The following is a 17,447-nucleotide window of genomic DNA, read 5'->3' as shown; positions in this document are numbered from 1 at the left end:
TAACCTCTCTGTCTTGGTCAGAAGTGGGGGACAGCCTCCCCCTCACAATTCCCTCAGGGTCTCAAGCAGAGAAAAAGCTTTAAAAAGTTTGAAGGATTGTTTTGGAGACACAGGGTTAAGACAAAGAATCCAGGGTAAGGACAAGGAGTTGGCTGTGAGGAGGTGGGTGTGGGTGTGAGGGAGGGATAGCAATAGGGCCCAACCTCCAAGAACAGGGCCTAATTACCGTATTTCACCAAATTTAAGATGCATAATTGTAATATATGCCATTATTTTATGTAACACTTCCTACTTTTAAAAAATGCCGCAATTGGGCTTCCCTGGTGGCGCAGTGGTTGGGAGTCCACCTGCCGATGCAGGGGACATGGGTTCGTGCCCTGGTCCGGGAGGATCCCACATGCCGCAGAGCGGCTGGGCCTGTGAGCCATGGCAGCTGAGCCTGCGCGTCCGGAGCCAGTGCTCCGCAACGGGAGAGGCCACAACAGTGAGAGGCCCGCGTACCAAAAAAAAAAAAAAATGCTGCAATTAGTTTGACTTGTCATAAACTGTTCTAGGTATTCAAAGATATTAAAAGGCAAACAGATATGCATTGTAGAATCATTAAAATATGGGTGCCTAAAACACCGAATGATTATAATGCCCTCACCTCAATTTTTAAAATATCCCACTAAACTATAAAATAAGTGTAAGAGGATTTTTCCCAGTGACGATTACTTTGAAGTCTTTTTGGGGAAATGTTAAATGTCAAGTTCTTTCCCTAAACCATATCTCATCTCCTTTGTTCCCCTGCATGAGCTGAGTCAGCCTGTTGGGTGACCCAGGCCTGCCCTGGGGGAGGGGGAAAGTCACACAACTGAGTCCTTTGAGCCTCTCCCCTGCCCCGAGGGCAGCAGCAGCTGGAAAGGGGCCCGGCTTTATGGGGGAACAATGGTGCCAGCTAGCTGCGGGTGAAGCTGAGCTGAGCAGCCTGGCCTGGCTTGGCCTGGTTCCAGAAAAGTGAGCCTTGTACCTGAGAGTTCCATTCCACTTGGGCAAAGGTCTGAGAGATCAAGGGAGAGTGGAGAGGGAATTCCCTCAGCATTCCTGATGAACAGCTCTATGCATGGAATCCCAGAACCTCTCAGCCAGAGCTCACTCAGGGCCCATGGAACTGAATCGCCCCCATTATAAAGCTAAGAAAAAAAAAAAGCCTCAAAGGGGCTGGAACTTGCCCTTAGGTCACACCATAAGTCAGTGCCAAAATCCAGGTTCCCTTTGATTCATCAAGTCCACTATCAAGTGATGATTTATGCAATCTTTTATAAACATGCCCAGGTCATGTTGCTTTGACAAAGTATCTGTCTGACACATCAGATTAAGCATCTGACCTACCTGATCACTGGAATGAGATGAACAGGACTTGAGGTATGAATACCTCCAGGACAGGGGAGATCTGTGAGTACCTGCCTGGCTTCCACTCCTTCAAACCAATACTTACTGTGACATAGTGACTGCATTGGTTTGAAGGCTACCTCTAACACTTCCCAGGTACATGATCTTGGGTAAATTACTTTGTCACTGTGATAACAAGCCTCCAAGACAGCCCTCTGTGATTTTTACCTCCTGGTATTCATACCCCTGTATAGTCAGTCCCCTTGCACAGTGATTAGGGCTGACCTGTGTAACCACTAGGATATCGCACAAATGACAGTGACTTCTGAGGCTAAGTCAAAAGACACATTTCAGCTTCCACTTTGCTCTCTTGGGTCAGTTGCTCTGGGGGAAGTCAGCTGCCATGTTGTAAGGACACTCAAGCAGCCCAATGGAGAGATCCACATGGCAAGTAACTGGGATCCCGTGCCAACTACCAACTGATTTGCCAGCCATGTGCATGGGCCACCTTGGAGCTGGATCCTCTAGCTCTAGCTGAGCTTTAAGATGACTGCAGCCCTGGTTGATCTTGGCTGGAACCTCCTGAAGTGCTCCAGGCCAGAATCACCCAGTTTTTAAATTCCTGCTCTTAAATTCCTGACCCACAGAAATGTGTGAGATAATAAATGTTTATTGTAGGTGTAAACTTAAGTTTTGGGGTAACTTGTTACACAGCAGTAGATAATGAGTAGAGTCACTTTTTGCCTCCCTTTCCTCATCTTTTTTTTTTTTTTTTTTTTGCGGTAGGCGGGCCTCTCACTGCTGTGGCCTCTCCCGTTGTGGAGCACAGGTTCCGGACACGCAGGCTCAGCGGCCATGGCTCACGGGCTCAGCGGCTCCTCGGCATGTGGGATCTTCCGGGACCGGGGCACGAACCCATGTCTCCTACATCGGCAGGTGGACTCTCAACCACTGCGCCACCAGGGAAGCCCCCTCCTCATCTTTAAAATGGAGATGATGATCATACCTGCTTCATAGAATCATAGGGAGGATCCATGGAATGATGCGTGGGAAGGATCTGACTCATAGCAGACACTAGCAGATGGGAGCCAATATTGCTGTGTTGTTTTATGGTCTTCACTAATTGAGAGCAGAGGCTAAGTACCATGTGAGGAAGGGCCAGGAGGGAGGATGAAATAGAAGCACCCAGTTTCTTACTTATTTTCCAGGCAATTCAGCTCTGATTCTACACTTGCATATCCTCTCCCAAGACAGAAGTCCTTCAGGGAAGCTCGATTCCATGTCCTTAGAAGGCAGTGCAGAGACTATTTACTGCTTCCGGAGCATTACCCTTGAAGGTCTTAGTCTCTACCTACCCCTGCCACCCACCGCCCGCCCCCGCTCCCTCCGGAACTTATTTCTTGTTCATCTGCCAGGAAGCCCTATCAACAGACTGTGCTTCGTCTCAGCACTTTCCAGGGATGTTCCCTTACCCCCAGCAGCTCCCCAGCTAAGGACTGCTTTGCTCCTTAATCTATCTCTGAGAACGGAGTTTAAATTTTAGCTCTGCTACTGATTTGCCTTTTGTCCAGTCGCTCAACCTCTTGAGCCCCATTTCCTTATCTGCCAAACAGAGACAGTGAATTTTGCCTTAGAATTGTTGAGGGGAGAAATGAAGCCAGGCAACACTGAGGTATGAATGCCTTGTTAAATGGAAAATAAACTGTTAAACACCTTCAGTCTGTCAGGTGCTGCCCAGCTCCTAGCTCTGCCCCCTTAGGCTTCTCCCCACAGCTGGAGCCACTTAATTCTCACAGGCAGGCTCTGCCCTGCTCTGGGCTTGAGACCAACTTTGTTTTTTAATCAAGGGATTTTAACGCGATTTTATCTCTTTAATCAGGGGCTCAGCTATAAGTTTGAAAATGTGCCCTTGTACCTTCTTCCTATGTCCAAGCCCAGTTTAAAATAAATTACTTTTAAATTGCCAAATTAATAAAAATCACAGTATAGAATATTGATCTTTAAATTTGCATATACATTGGAATCAGCTGGAGGGGCTAATGTTGATGCCTGGACCCCACCTCCAGAGATTTGGATTTAATTATCTAGGTTGTGGCTTCCGTGTTAAGGATTTTTAAAAGCTTCCCTGCTGGGACTTCCCTGGTGGTCCAGTAGTTAAGAATCTGCCTTCCAATGTAGGGAACACAGGTTTGACCCCTGATTGGGGAACTAAGATCCCACATGCGGTAGGGGCAACTAAGCCTATGTGCTGCAACTACTGAGCCCGTGCACCACAGCTAGAGAGAAGCCCACCAGCCACAACGAAGAGCCTGCTCACTGCAGTGGAGAATCCCGCATGCGGCAACTAAGACCTGATACAGCCAAATAAATGAATAAATCTTTAAAAAAGTATATTTTGCAAACACAAGAAGCTATAGCACATTCCTTCTGCTTGCTGTGTATTGTTATGTGAAAGTTTGTCTAATGGAGTTGACAAATACATTAGAAACATATATTGCAGGGTAATAAAGTGGGAGGATTATTCTAAGCTAGACAGATATAAACATATATCAATTAAACATGATTCTTCCTCACACACACACACAAAAAGCTCCTGCTTTATTCCCCTGAATGAAGCAACTGTTTTCAAGACACTTGTCATCGGATAATGAAGGACAGTGATCCCTAAGAGACTAGAAACAAATGAGGTGAGACCTATGATTTCCCCAAATTACTGTCTGGAAAGAGTTTTCAGGCCATGGTACAGGGAGAGGGAACCCAGGTGAGCCCAGCAAGCACTCTGACTTGGGGGGACAGAGCTGAGAGTCTGGGGAGAACAAGAGGCTAGAGTTTGTGGAGTACCAGAGAGGGGAGGATTGCAGAAACAGAGAGAACTCTGGAGAACTACTGAAGTATTCAACTGAGCACTCACTAGCATATGCATGTGAAGAAATATCCAAAGACAGGGAGAGAAGCACCCAAAAGGATTAGAAGTACCCGTGTTCAGTGTTCATGAACAGCAGGAATAGTGCAAGTTCCCATCAGCCAGACTGGGAAACCTCACGATTCACAGGGCATTTTCATTAGGTGGAGTACACAGTACTGGAGAAAAATTAGCCCTAGACTAAGCACTGTTCTGGTCCCACCTAATCTTAAAAGCAAGACCCCAAAGGATCAAACTTTAAATAATTTAACTGCATCCCAGAACAAAGTTCAAGAATACTTAACGAATTACAAAAATGGGCTTTCCTGGTGGCGCAGTGGTTGAGAGTCTGCCTGCCGATGCAGGGGACACGGTCTGGGAAGATCCCACATGCCGCGGAGCGGCTGGGCCCGTAAGCCATGGCCGCTGAGCCTGTGCACCGCGACGGGAGAGGCCACAACAGAGAGATTCTAGCATACCGCAAAAAAAAAAAAAAAAAAAAAAAATTGGAGTCACTGGCACAGGGGATGGTAATTTTACTTTTTTAAAATACATTTTAATTTTGAAAATATACAGAAAAGTTGAGAAAATAGTACAATGATCACCCATACACTCAACATCCAGAGTTAACAATTGTTAACATTTTGCCATATTTGCTTTATCTACACCTAGGTGTGTGTGTATGAGTGTGTGGGGTTTTTTTTTTACTGTTCGTTCATTTGTTGGTTTTGCTAAACTTTTTGATAATGAGTGTTAGACATCGTGAAACTTCAGCCCTGTGTACCTCAGTGTACATGCCCTAAAAAGAAGGACATTTTCCTTCATAACCATATCATTATCACACACAGGAAAATGAATAATTCCCTAATATCTAATTTCCAGTCCATAATCAGATGTTCTTAATTGCCCATTTTATAGCTTTTTTTTTAGAACCAGAATCCACTGAAGGTTGACAAAGTATTTTGGTTTTATATCTCTTTAGTTCTTCTGGTCTAGAACAGCAGTCACCCTCCTCTCCTTACTTTCCATGGCTTTGATATTTTTGAAAAGACAAGGCCAATTGTCTTGAGGAATGTCTTGCATTCTGTCATTAATTGTGGTGTTATTTAATTTATTCCTCTGCCTTCTATGATTCCTATATATTGGAAACTAGTTCTGAAGGTCTCATTGTATTTGGGATAAGCAGTTTGGGCCAAAACACAGTGCTTCATAAGTCATGTCAGGTACTTCATATTGTACCACTTCTGTTGGCACATCATGTCAGGCTGTCCCTGTATAAGTGATGCTAATGTTGATCAATTGGTTAAGGTGGTGACTGACTGCCAGATCTCTCTTTTGGAAAAAGGATCTGTTTCCTCTTTGCAATTATCATCTGTGGGGTGATACATTGTGATGGTGGAAACATCCTACTGTACAACAGCCTTTCACCAATGGTTTTGTTACTGAACCAAACTGGGTCCACCCACCTGCCATGCAGTAAAGCCAATCTACTGACACCCGGTTGTGGTGAAGGAAAGTCCAGTGTTTACTGTAGGGCACCAAGCAAGGAGAACCTGCAGCTTGAGCTCAAAAGACCTGAACTTCCTGATGGCTTTCAGGGAAGGGTTTTTAAAAACAACATTTAGAGTGAGGGTTGCAGCTTGTGGACTCTGATTGGTTGGTGGTGAGGTAACAGGGTGGTGTTTCAGAAATCTTAATCATCAGCTTTCTGCTTCCAACCAGTCTGAGGTCTAGTGCTTGTGGTCAGCACGTAGTCACCATCCTCCACCTGGGTGGGGTCTTAGTTTTTGCAGAACAGCTCAAAGATATGTCAGATTTTTACATATATTCCTTGAGGAGGAACTAGGACTCTGTTATATTGCTGCATTGTTGTCATTACTTTTCTTGCTTAACTGCTTTTCCTTTGTTTCTGCATTCCCTCACTTCTCTCATCAGTAACTGCTTGGGTCTGCTCTTTGGAACTCAGGGAAGGCCAAGGAGACTAAAGCCTTTTCTCTATAAACAAGAAATGGGGGGACACAAAAGGGCTTTTGTACCCAGGAAGGCCCTGCAGGGTCCTGCTTCGTTTTAATCCCCACTTTTCTTTGATACTCTTCAATCCTGAGGGGAACAGGGACAAGAAAGGTAATAAAGTTTTGGTTAGAGAGGTTGATCATAAACTCAGTAAGGAACACAGTTTAAGAGGACTCAGTTTCAGTTTTAGCAGCCACTGATTATCATTCATCAATCATTTCAGTGGGAGATGCAAAACGGTAATCAAATTTTTTTGATTCTGTCATTCTTTCTACGTTTACTAGCATCACTCTTTTTTTTTAACATCTTTATTGGAGTATAATTGCTTTACAGTGTTGTGCTAGTCTCTGCTGTACAACAAAGTGAATCAGCTGTAGGCATACGTATATCCTCATATCCCCTCCCTCTTGCGTCTCCCTCCCACCCTCCTTATCCCACCCCTCTAGGTGGTTGCAAAGCACGGAGCTGATCTCCCTGTGCTATGTGGCTGCTTCCCACTAGCTATCTATTTTACATTTGGTAGTGTATATATGTCAATGCTACTCTCTCACTTCGTCCCAGCTTACCCTTCCCCCCTCCCCGTGTCCTCAAGTCCATTCTCTACGTCTGTGTCTTTATTCCTGTCCTGCCCCTAGGTTCATCATTTGTTTATTTTTAGATTCCATACATATGTGTTAGCATACGGTATTGGTTTTTCTCTTTCTGACTTACTTCACTCTCTGTGACAGACTCTAGGCCCATCCACCTTACTACAAATAACTCAATTTCGTTTCTTTTTATGGCTGAGTAATATTCCATTGTATATATGTGCCACATCTTTATCCATTCACCTGTCAATGGACACTTTGGTTGCTTCCATGTCTTGGCTATTGTAAATAGAGCTGCAATGAACATTGTGGTACATGACTCTTTTTGAATTATGGTTTTCTCAGGGTATATACCCAGTAGTGGGATTGCTGGGTCATATGGTAGTTCTATTTTTAGTGTTTTAAGGAACCTCCATACTGTTCTCCATAGTGGTTGTATCAATTTACATTCCCACCAACAGTGCAAGAGGGTTCCCTTTTCTCCACACCCTCTCCAGCATTTATTGTTTCTAGATTTTTTGATGATGGCCATTCTGACTGGTGTGAGGTGATACCTCATTGTAGTTTTGATTTGCATTTCTCTAATGATTAGTGATGTTGAGCATCTTTTCATGTGTTTGTTGGCAATCTGTATATCTTCTTTGGAGAAATGTCTATTTAGGTCTTCTGCCCATTTTTGGATTGGGTTGTTTGTTTTTTTGATACTGAGCTGCATGATGAGCTGCATGAGCTGCTTGTATATTTTGGAGATTAATCCTTTGTCAGTTGCTTCATTTGCAAATATTTTCTCCCATTCTGGGGGTTGTCTTTTCATCTTGTCTATGGTTTCCTTTGCTGGGCAAAAGCTTTTAAGTTTCATTAGGTCCCCTTTGTTTATTTACTTATTTATTTATTTTTAATTAATTAATTTATTTATTTTTGGCTGTGTTAGGTCTTTGTTGCTGGGCGCCAGCTTTCTCTAGTTGTGGCGAGCCGGTGCTACTCTTCATGGTGGTGCACGGACTTCTCATTGCAGTGGCTTTTCTTGTTGCGGAGCACAGGCTCTAGGCACACAGGCTTCAGTAATTGTGGCACGCAGGCTCAGTAGCTGTGGTGCACAGACTTAGTTGCTCTGCAGCATGTGGGCTCTTCCTGGACCAAGGCTCGAACCCACATCCCCTGCATTGGCAGGCGGATTCTCAACCACTGCGCCACCAGGGAAGCCCCCCTTTGTTTATTTTTGTTTTTATTTCCATTTCTCTAGGAGGTGGGTCAAAACGGATCTTGCTGTGATTTATGTTATACAGTGTTCTGCCTATGTTTTCCTCTAAGAGTTTATAGTGTCTGGCCTTACATTTAGGTCTTTAATCCATTTTGAGTTTATTTTTGTATACAGTGTTCTAATTTCATTCTTTTACATGTAGTTGTCCAGTTTTCCCAGCACCACTTATTGAAGAGGCTGTCTTTTCTCTATTGTATATTCTTGCCTCCTTTATCAAAGATAAGGTGACCAAGGTGTGTGGGTTTATCTCTGGGCTTTCTATCCTGTTCCAAGTATCATTCTTCTACAAGGAAGAGTTTTCCTTTCTCCTAAGAATGAATTACAGGTCCTACTAAGAAAACAGGTGAAATGCTTAACTCTTTCCTTTTTTTTGCGGTACGCCGGCCTCTCACTGTTGTGGCCTCTCCCGTTGCGGAGCACAGGCTCCGGACGCACAGGCTCAGCGACCATGGCTCACGGGCCTAGCCGCTCCGCGGCATGTGGGATCTTCCCGGACCGGGGCACGACCCCGTGTCCCCTGCATCGGCAGGTGGACTCTCAACCACTGTACCACCAGGGAAGCCCATCTCTTTCCTTTTAATAACCAATAATTAGAGTAAAGAGCCAACATAATAGTCATCTCCGGGACTTCCCTGGTGGTGCAGTGGTTAAGACTCCGCTCTCCCAATGCAGGGCCCCGTGTTTGCTCCCTGGTCAGGGAACTAGATCCCACCTGCATGCCTCAACTAAGAGTTTGCCTGCCGCAAGTAAGGAGCACACATGCTGCAACTAAGACCTGCTGCAACCAAATAAATAAATAAAATAAATATTTAAAAAACAATAATAAATAAACAACTGCAATTACTTATTTAAAAAAATAGTCATTTCCAACAGTGGCAAGTGAGTTCTACATCTCTCTGTGTTATTTTATAAACTCATAGATTTTTATTCAATGTTTTATAATTAATTACATTCATTTTTTATTGTTAATACTCACATTGTCCCAAATTTAGTCAGTAAAAGCCTCTTCGAGCTGTTTTTTGTTTCCTATTGACACACTCTTATTAATCCAGAGTGCATTCATATTTTTTGGCATAACAAGATGTTCCAGACTCTGCTTATAGTTTTCCTCTGCAAGCTCTAGAATCAGCCATTTCTCCAAAGAGCCCAGGCCAATTTTAAAGAATAAGATTTGGGCTCAAGTTATGCTCATCGCTACTGACTTATAATTACTTCCAGGCCCTCCTGTTCATTGGGTAAATCTAGGAATGAATATATATGTAATCATGAGGTTATATTTTTTTTCCAACTCATAAATGTTTTTTCTGAACTTCTTTGACTTTATATTCAGATCTCTTTTCCCTTCTATGAAAAATTTTGATTCCTAATAGTAACATATTTACTTATTTGCTTTATCCTACATGATACATGCAATAGTTCCAAAATTACCACACCAATATTAATTTTTTTATATATATTGTTATATAAACAACAAGGTCCTACTGTATAGCACCAGGAACTATGTATATTCAACATCCTGCAATAAACCATAATGGAAAAGAATATGAAAAAGAAAGTAACTGAATCACTTTGCTGTAAGCAGAAATGAACAACATTGTAAATCAACCATACTTCTACTGAAAAAAAAAAAAAGAATGAAAAAGAGGACAGACTTCAGATCCTATAGATTTGAGAAAAGAAAAAAACATAGTGACAATGGAAATACTAGGTGAAGTTTTGGTCCTCAGAATTTGTGGTCTCAGAGAGTTCAAGGACGGAAGGGAGGAGATGGTAAAGGAAAATTGAGGGTTCAGACTTGGTGTGCAGATAAGACCCTGGGAGAACAAGGTCACTGGAAATGAGACCAAGGAAGGCTCTCATGTTGAACCAATCATTCTAGAAGGATGACAGGAGTAGAAGTGAGAAGTAAGACAATCAGTCTTTCCACAGGGGAGGAAACAGAGGTCAGAGATGATGAGGAACAGTCTCAAGGTCATATAGTGATCTTGGCATTGAGGCTGGGATTTGAAGCCAGCTCTACCTAACCTCAGAGCCTGGGTCAAACTATTATTCTACTGTTGAATCAGTGAGTTCAGCCTCTGGGGATGGGTCTCTGAGTTGCTTCTGTCTCTTCTCCTGTACCAGGCCATCTCATGCCAACGACTGAATGGGTTACCCCAGTCACCTGCCCCCATCATCTCTGAATCCTGCATTCTTCCCTCTGTAGTGGACTTCTCCTCACCTTTAGCTGGCTGTCTCCAGAATTTGTTCTACCCTGGTAGCTGAGTCTATAGTTCCAGATCCTGCTGTTCATGACCTAGTCTGTCTCATGGCTACACCGTCTTCTTACATGGACTGTAGGAGAAATGATAGTGATAGTGAAAATAACAACACCTGTTTCTATTACCTTTGTCAAGCATCCACTCTATGCCAAGCTTGGCATATATCTTCTCTCATTTGGTCCTCACGACATCTCATTATTGTCCCCATTTTACAGATGAGAGCACTGGGACTCGGAGAGATTACATCACTTGTCCAGGACCACACAGCTGGGATGTTGCAGAGCTGGAGTCAATCCAGAATATTTCTGGCTTTCACAGTCCTTGTCCTTTGCAAATCATGAAAATTAAATAAGATATTGGACAAGACAGCCTTTGTACCAGTATAGCACAGTCTCATTAAAATAACTTTTCAAAATAATGCTGTGTTTCCTGGCCTCCATCTGCCAATGCAACCTGGCATCCCCTATCAAGTCTCCTCCAAGAATTGCTTGGAATCTCTGGGGGTGTCTTACCTGCATTCCAGAACTAGTCCTGCCAGCTGCCATGTGACCTTATCATTGCTAACCCTAAGTGAGTAGGCGCTTACAGTGTTCCTGGCATCTGGACTAGCCCTTTACACACATGATTTCACATACATGTCCACACACCCCTAAATAAATAAACATATGTATAAAAATATAAATAAAATATTGTTTCTATTTCACAAATGAGGCATAGAGGAGTGAGGGTAGTAGCTGCTGGTAGAACCCAGAGCTCAGGGTTGGCAGAGAAAGCTGTAGTGTCTGTTCCCTGCAACAGTGACCCTGGCATCTCTCCTGGCTGGAATCCTCAGGGTGATTTTTGAGAGTTGTTCCTGACAGTACACAGCCCCCAGGTCTGGTGCTCAGGCTCTTATGGAGATTCTATGAGCCACCCAACATCTTTTAATATATTTCTTTTCTGCTCAAACTCAGGAGAATTGGTTTGTTTGTTTTTTTTAAGATGTTGGGAGTAGGAGTTTATTAATTTATTTGTTTATTTTTGCTGTGTTGGGTCTTCGTTTCTGCGCGAGGGCTTTCTCCAGTTGCGGCAAGCGGGGCCACTCTTCATCGCGGTGCGCAGGCCTCTCACTATCGCGGCCTCTCTTGTTGTGGAGCACAGGCTCCAGACGCGCAGGCTCAGTAGTTGTGGCTCACGGGCCCAGTTGCTCTGCGGCACGTGGGATCCTCCCAGGCCAGGGCTCGAACCTGTGTCCCCTGCATTAGCAGGCAGACTCTCAACCACCGCGCCACCAGGGAATCCCCAGTTTTGTTTTTTTTTTTTGCAGTTAAGAATCCCGATTGATACACCCTACAACCCTATCAGGTATCTGTATCATTTGTATTATTTTAAAATTATTTTTGAGTTATTTAATTTTTTAAAGTAATGATATAGGCACTTGTGAATCCACCACCCTACAACAAAATGCAGAGCCTTGACAATAACCTGCATCTAACACTATACCCTCCTCCCCAGCCAACTCTTTTCCTGACCAAGGTAACCATCTTGAATATTATGCTCATCATTCCCTCTCTTTTTTACTTTTAAAAATGCCTATTGAATTATACCATGTATATGTAGTAAAATCACAAATATTAAGTGTACAATTCAAACTTATATGTGTGTATGTACAGATTTTTGTGTAACCAGATCAACATATAGAACATTTCCCATGCCTCAGAAGGCTCCCTCATGAGGGAGGCTCCCCTCCCTACTAATTCTTCCTGCTCTAGGGTAACCAGTATTCTTATCCCTATCACCTTATGTTTGTTTTGCCTGTTCTTAAACATTAAAAAAAGTACACTTCTCCTGATGGGTACTCTTTTTTGTCTGGCTTCTGTCACTCATTGTTATGTTTGTGCAATTCATCTATGCTTTTGCCTGCGGTAATGGTTTGTTCTTTTTATTACTATATGTATAAACATAGCATAATTAATTTTATTAGTTCTCCTATTGATAGCATTGGGGTTGTTCCCTTACTTTTTTTTTTTGTTCCCTTACTTTTCTTGGTATATTGCTTTATTTCATCTATATGTATTTCTAAAAGTATCATTTCCATGTTTACAACTGAGGGAACGGAAGCTCAGAGAAGTTAGGTGACTTGCCTGAGGTCACACAGCAAATAAGCAGCAAAATCAGGTTGACTCCACATTCCTGAACTCTACACCTCAACTGCAAAGGAGTGGGAGAAAGCTCTTCCTCTTTCCACTCTCTGGGACTGAGGGATGGCCCTGGGTATCCAAAAGACCCAGGTGGCCTGACCATCCCTGGAGGCAGCAGGATTGTATGCAGCCTGCTGGCTGGGAACTCTGTGCTTGTGACATGAGCCCATTCTGACCCTCCTAGGCAGCAGTCACAAATCCCAGACAACTTTCATGACCACTGTGCTGCGCAGTGTCTGGAAGGCTCAGGGATCAGGGCTCAGCCTCTGTCCCTCTCTAGCCTCAGGCCAGGCTGAGTGAGGTGTGGAGCCACCAGACAGGCATGCCCAGGCTGGCAGCTGTGATGGATGACTCTGGGCTGGCTCCCAGCCACACTTGTCCACACCCTACCTTAGTACTTTGTCCTTGTCTGTATACACTCTGTGATGAGACTTACTCATATTTTTCTTTAAATCAACCCACTTTTTAAAAAACTTAACGATTTTAGTTAATTCTTTAAAAATTTTTTAATTAAAAAAATTTCAAATAGCTAATATAGGTATCTGATACATTATTTAAAAAGTATGAAAATGTTTTCCTCCTACTTTGTCCCCCAGCCACTCAATTTCTTTAAGAGATATACAATCTTATTCTCTTCCTGTGTGTCATCCAGAGATGTGCTATGCATATACAAGCAAATGAATATGTAATCTATTCATTTTTATTTTTGACCAAATGCTTAGACCTTATTTCCTAAATAAATTGGAGATGGTTTCATATCAGTACATGTAGATCTGCCTTGCTCCTTTTCTTTTCTTTTTTTTTTAAGGCTAGCATAATTTTCTAGTACCGTAATTTATCTTATCCCCTACTGATGGACTTTGTCCTTATTCCAATCTTTTCCTATTACAAACAATGTTATGATGGATCACATGTTCATCTGCTATTTTGCTCATTGCCTATTTATCTAAAGGATAAATTCTTAGCCATGGAACTGCTGGAACAAGTGGTGTATGTGTTTTTTAAAACAACTTTATAAAAAGTATAATTGACATACCATAAAATCTACAATTCAATGATTTGTAGTAAATTTATTGTTTTTCAATCATTATCATAAACTATTTTTAGAACATTTTCCTCACTCTAATAAGACCCCTCATGGTCATTTACATGAGTTAATTCCCATTCCTACCTCCTGTTCCAGGCAACCACTCATCTACCTTCTGTTTCTATAAATTTGCCTTTTCTGGACATTTCAAATACATGGAATTAAATATACAATATGTGACCTTTTGTGTCTGGATTCTTTCCTTTAGCTTAATGGTTTTCAGGTTCATTCATGACATAGCATATATCAATAGCTCATTCCTTTTTATTACTGAATAGTATTCCATTGTATGGATATGGCACATTTTAAAAATTCATTCTTCAATTGATTGACATTTAAGTTTCTTCCCCCCACTTTTTGGCTATTATGAATAACGCTGCTGTGAACAGTCACATGCAAGTCATTGGCATTCATTTTTTTCATTTTTCTTGGGTAGATACATAGAAGTGGAATTGTTGGGTCATATATGTAGAAGTGGAATTGTTGGGCCATATGATAAATATATGCTTAGCTTTTTAAGAAACCAACAGACTGTTTTCCAAAGTGGCTGTACCATTTTACACTTCTACCAGCAAAGTATGAGACTTCCTGTTTCTCCACATTCTTGCCAACTTTGTTATTGTCTGTTTTTTTTTTTTAAATAACCACTCTAGTGGGTATAAAATGGCATCTTATTTTGTTTTTCACTAATGGCTAACGATGTCGGGCATCTTTTCATGTGCTTATTCCTGTACTTTCTTTAGTGAAATGTGTTCATATCTATTGCCCCTTTTTATTTTTTAATTAAAAAATTTTTTAAATTAATTAATTAATTTATTTTGGGCTGCGTTGGGTCTTTGTTGCTGCACAGGGGCTTTCTCTAGTTGCAGTGAGTGGGGGCTACTCTTCATTGCGGTGCACAGGTTTCTGTTTGTGGTGGCTTCTCTTGTTGTGGAGCACTGGCTCTAGGCGCATGGGATTCAGTAGTTGTGGCTCACCGGCTCTAGAGCGCAGTCTCAGCAGCTGTGGCACACCGGCTTAGTTGCTCCATAGCATGCGGGAACTTCCCGGACCAGGGCTCAAACCCATGTTCCCTGCATTGGCAGGCAGATTCTTAACCAACGCACCACCAGGGAAGTCCTTATTGCCCCTTTTTAAATGGGGTTGTTTGTCTTCTTATTATCAAGTTTTAAGAGATTTTTGTATGGAGGGTGTTGGGGGAGGGATGGATTGGGAGTTGGGGATTAGCAGATGCAAACTATTATATAGAGAATGGATAAACAAGCTTCCACTGTATAGCACAGGGAACTATATTTAATACCCTGTGATAAACCATAATAGAAAAGAATATGAAAAGGAATGCATATATATGTATAACTGAATCACTTTGCTGTACAGGAGAAATTAATGCAACATTGTAAATCAACTATACTTCAATAAAATAAAATTTTTAAAAATTACCATACCAAATTCTACCAAAATAGTTACCTATGAAATAATATGATGTCTGGCATTTGCTTCAAAAGAAGCCATCGGCAGAGGTAATAGATGAAAGCTATTGTTAATGAGTTGCTATTTGAAGCTGGGTGAAGCTGGAAATCCATTATACTATTTTCTTTTCTTTTATGTATCTTTGAAATTTTTCATAATGAAAAGTTTTTGTTGTTGTTTTCTATTTCAGACAAATTTTTGCAAGTTGTTTTATTTACAATGCCAACTTTTTTTTTGTGTGTGTGTGTGTGTGTGTGTGTGTGTGTTTTTTCGGTACGCGGGCCTCTCACCGCCGTGGCCTCTCCCGTTGCGGAGCACAGGCTCCGGACGTGCGGGCTCAGCGGCCATGGCTCACAGGCCCAGCTGCTCCGCGGCATGTGGGATCCTCCCGGACCAGGTCACAAACCTGTGTTCCCTGTATCGGCAGGCGGACTCTCAACCACTGCGCCACCAAGAAAGCCCAATGCCAACTTTTAAAAGTCACTAAACTAAAGTTAACTGGACAATAAACTAGGCAGAAATTGCTTTACAAAAAGAGGGAAAGCCCAAAATGCCACTTTCTGTAGAGAACCCACAGTTCAATTTTATTCAGAGCAAAGAAAAAAGAACTTTTGATCATACTAGAAGAAACTGAGCCATAAGTTTGGAATCTGTACTGAAACTACACATGCAGTGAGGACAACATTCTGCTAATACAACTGACTTGCTGCTGCATTTGTGGACTGTTTTTCTAATATTAACAATTATAAACAAAGCAGTGCAACTAGTATTTGGAACAATCCTTAACAGTGTTACAGCATCAGACACAAAGTTTCACTTCTCCTCACACCACTGGTTCTCTTTGTATACCTGGGCTTCCTCTTCTTCAGCAAAATCATTTCTTTTTTTTTTTGCGGTACGCGGGCCTCTCACTGTTGTGGCCGCTCCCGTTGCGGAGCACAGGCTCCAGATGCGCAGGCTCAGCGGCCATGGCTCACGGGCCCAGCTGCTCCGCGGCATGTGGGATCCTCCTGGACCGGGGCACGAACCCGTGTCCCCTGCATCAGCAGGCAGACTCTCAACCACTGCACCACCAGGGAAGCCCTGTAAAATCATTTTTGATACTGAATGTCTTTTGAATCTCCTCAGGAATTTTCCCCTTGATCATACTGGCAACAGTCTTGCAGGTAACATCAAGCAAACCTTTGGTGTCTAAGTAGTTTGCTGCCAGTATAAGCTCAAAAAGTGTTCCTTGGTCAACTTTCAGGAATTCTTGATCCCAAACAGGGATATCATCTGTTCACTCTTCTTTGTCCTCACCATCCTCAGGAGGAGGCAGATCATCCTTGTGGTGGGTGCACCCCTGAATGACCTTTTTTAATATTGCTGCATTAACATTTGGCTAGGGGACTGGATCATCATCTCCTTCATCATCCATTCCCAAATTTTCCAACGTGGTCTTAATAGTCACAGATTGTTTTGCAATTTCAACATCAACTTCAAATATCCCTCCATCACAACTCTGCAACTTAATTGAAGGCATGGTGTTAGGATTCAAGGAGATGGCAGGCCAGAGGCTAATGAGAGCAGGGCGGCGTCTGCAAAAAGAAAAACACAAAAGCTGAGAACAAGGCCAACACCTGTTTTGTTTTTTTTTAATTAATTAATTTATTTGTTTTTATTTTTGGCTGTGTTCGGTCTTCGTTGCTGTGCGCGGGCTTTCTCTAGTTGCAGCAAATGGGGACTGCTCTACATTGCAGTGCGTGGGCTTCTCATTGTCGTGGCTTCTCTTGTTGCAAAGCACAGGCTCTAGGCCCGTGGGCTTCAGTAGTTGTGGCACATGGGCCCAATACTTGTGACCGGGCTCCAGTAGTTGTGGCACATGGGCCCAATAGTTGTGGCTCGCAGGCTCAATAGTTGTGGCTCGTGGGTTCTAGAGTGCAGGCTCAGTAGTTGTGGTGCATGGGCTTATTTGCTCTGTCGCATGTATGTGGGATTTTCTGGGACCAGGGCTCAAACCCGTGTCAGCTGCATTGGCAGGTGGATTCTTAACCATTGCGCCACCAGGGAGGCCATTTTTTTGTTTTATTTGTTTGTTTGTTTTTTTGTGGCCACTTTTGGTACCACCTAAAATCATTTTGTGTGCATCATCAGTCCACAACCCCTCGGAAGATACTGGCTTAAAGGATAAGAGTGAGGGCTCTAGAGTCAGGCTGACCAAATTTGAATCCTGCTCCACCAGTTACTAGTTGATCTCAGGCAAGTCCCCAAACCTCTTTGGCACACAGCTGCCTCGTGTGAAAAATCAAGCACTAATTTTAATTGAACACTTACTA

The 17,447-nt window shown here is 42.7% G+C and overlaps 1 pseudogene; it reads right to left on the bottom strand.

The window, feature by feature from the left end:
- Positions 1 to 15,945: 15,945 nt before the first annotated feature.
- LOC116740800 lies at positions 15,946 to 16,738 on the bottom strand (annotated as a pseudogene).
- Positions 16,739 to 17,447: the final 709 nt, after the last annotated feature.

The sequence above is a fragment of the Phocoena sinus genome, chromosome 15 (assembly GCF_008692025.1).
Source record: "Phocoena sinus isolate mPhoSin1 chromosome 15, mPhoSin1.pri, whole genome shotgun sequence".
Lineage (NCBI taxonomy): Eukaryota > Metazoa > Chordata > Mammalia > Artiodactyla > Phocoenidae > Phocoena > Phocoena sinus.
The sequence above is the reverse complement of the archived record's forward strand: the minus strand, read 5'-3'. Positions and strand labels throughout refer to the sequence as shown.